Source organism: Ixodes scapularis, unplaced genomic scaffold (genome assembly GCF_016920785.2).
Source record: "Ixodes scapularis isolate PalLabHiFi unplaced genomic scaffold, ASM1692078v2 PGA_scaffold6__148_contigs__length_123643588, whole genome shotgun sequence".
NCBI lineage: Eukaryota > Metazoa > Arthropoda > Arachnida > Ixodida > Ixodidae > Ixodes > Ixodes scapularis.
The window spans coordinates 55,283,143-55,286,014 of record NW_024609881.1 but is presented as its reverse complement, the minus strand read 5'-3'; positions in this window follow the sequence as shown (position 1 = coordinate 55,286,014).

Below are 2,872 nucleotides of genomic sequence, written 5' to 3'. Positions count from 1 at the left end.
CACGACACTTGTCCGACTCACTCGTTCCTGGGAAACCATTGGGTAAATCTTTATTTCTTATATATCGTCACGTGATGCCAAGGCGTCACGTTGACGTCATGTGACCGCATTATGTCACGTGACGTATCGGTTTCTGGAGGCTGTGATGGACGACGCAGAGCGTCTTCCCCACACCCCATTGCGCAACGACGCTAAAAAAAAACTTTTTTTTTTTTTTTTGACAAGCATTGAAAACATTTGCAGGGTATACACAAAAGGTAACTTTGGTAGGCTTTCAATATACCTTTTTTTCCAAATGACCCTTGCACCAAGAATACTGTGAACATATGCGCGGAGAAGCCGAGTGAGAGAAGGAGGCGAAAACGCGCTAAATATATTGCTAAATACGATTGGAAGCCGTTCTGTGTTCTTTGGGGGCTTCATTTTGTTTTATCGAGGAGATATCCACGGTTTTAGAAAAAATCGCCTGCGGACGTGCAGCGCCACGCAGACGCTGGTTCGAAAGTTGTGAGTACGAAAACACGTGTTGCGTGTTCGAGCGAAATAAGCCCCAGAAGGGGAGTTAAATCCTGTTTCCTAGATGTAGTGGCATGTGAGTGCTCGAGTTCTCCCACCGCATCGTTTGCACACTTATCTGTAGCTTATCTTTCGCCCCGAAGTTCGTACAAAGAAGCGTTTTTACTCTTCCTTCTTCGTGGCCCTCAAATGTTCATACAAATGCATTCCGGTCCAGGCGTCCAACAAAAAACAGCAGTTATTAAAAAAAAAAAAAAAAAAAAAAAAGTCAATTTACGTTGATTAAAATTTTCGCTTATCAAAGGAGCACCCAGTGGAGACGTACCGCGCAGCGCGAGAAACAAACTTGATTCTCGTTCCCTGGTCCTGGAAGGTTCCTTTGATAATCCTCCGGCGCACAGGTTGTGACGTGTCCAGTGGGGGCACCCTTTCTGCTGGCTTAATTATCTCCTTTCACGTGCTCGCACAATGAGGCTTCTTGTAATAGTTTTGAGTTTTTGTAAGTTGTGTACACAGCGTATCCTGCAATAATGCCAAAACGGCGGTGCAGGTTTCCTTGTAAATAAGACAAAAAAAGAAGAAGAAAACATAGATCCCTCTTTTCATTCTTCGCTTCCCTCGCCTGCCTTTGCTCCCACTCTCGAATACGTGAGAGGAGGAAAGCCTTGCAGAATATCGTCCGCTTTTAAACAAAGCAAACCAGCTAAAAAAAACAGGAACATTGTGAACGTGAAAGAAGATTGTTAAAAATGATTGTACTTTACTTCTAAAGTGCATTGTACCTATAGTACTTCAACTACATTGCCGTCCGGTGTACTTGCTGCTATACAAAAAGTACATAACCTCTCATTTACTTTGCAGGTTTACTTCAAGTACTTTTCAGATGTGCTTTACGATACACTGATTCTGGTGTAACCACACTCGCGCGAGCTCCTTGGTGCTTGGGTAATTTAGCAAAAGTTTTATTACACGTGCTCGCTCACAAGCAGAGACATGTCGCTAGGCAGACGCGTTGGTTACGTATGAACCGGGCATTGTCGAACCTCTTGGCGCGACACTACTAGTGATTCACTCGCAAGCGCTCTCGTAAAAATGTGACTCTATATAGTCCCTAGGTTTGACATCGTGAAACTGAGTACGACAGAGGCACCGGGATATTTGGCGACAGGCTATGCGAAACGCAAGTTTGTCTGCATCTTGTGCAGGGGTTGCGATGATGTCAAGACGCCGAGCTCTTATTGGTTGATTGAAAACGATAGTGGGTATACATACCTCAAGGGGCATCTAGCATTGAGGCCTACCCACTGTCCCCTCAATCGGAGCCAATCACAGCTCGGCGTCGTCCTGACGTCACCGCAACTTCTGCGCAAGAAGCAGACGACTTCCTCTCGGCAGATCCAACGCTGTCAAGGCTATAGGCGCGAGCGCGTAGCTTGATCTATGGTTTCGTTTGCGCGACAACGCGTGCAGATGATCTGCGAGATCAAACCCCATGCTCGCGCCAGCAGCTTTGACAGCGTTGTACATTCATGGCGAATTCGAGTGGTGTCAACCACCGGCGAGCCCTTGCCTGCGGCACCGCAACCAAGAGCCCGCCAGTGGCGTACCTCGTCAACCTCCCCAAAACCCTCTCCACTCGAACCTTGCCCGAACAACAAAGCGCAGGTGGCTGGCGTTTTTGTTTTCCTGGGTAGCGCGTTGAGCTTGGTTAGCTTCTTCCTCTCTTATACTATGGTACAATGGAACCGCTGTATGCGTCAACAACGTAAATTCGGACTCTCTAATATGTGTGTAAACATAAGTGGCTTCACAATGGTTTTCGAAATATTGGCATTTATTTCCACATCTTTCTCAAACTCTTTTTATTATTATTAATGGGAGCCCGTACAATAAATCTGCGTCGTGCTGCCCGCACACGCGTCGAATTTCAATAGAATATTTTGTTCAGACTTCCGAAGAACTGTCGCCATTTTACGAGGCTCCCGAGAAGGCTCGCCTTCGTCGCTTTTAATATTCTGTTGTAAACTAAAGCCACAGCCGCCCGAATTCGCCAAGAGTGCACGCGGGTTGATGTAAGCACGTGCCACGTGCTCTTTGTCCTCCCGCGCTCTCGCCAATGGCGGTCCCCCGCCGGGGCCAGGCCCTGACAGCCTGGACCCAGGGGCAAGTCAGGGGCTCAGATGGCACAGCCTGAGAGGGACACCAGACGTCCGGCGGCCCCGGCGGCTCCGAGCACCAGCGCAGCCAACAGGAAACGGTCGCTGAGTACGTATACGGCATTGATAGCCCCGATAAGAGCGCGACATCATCTCCATAAACGTCACGAAGATCATGTTGCGTATGTCCCGTTTTGAAC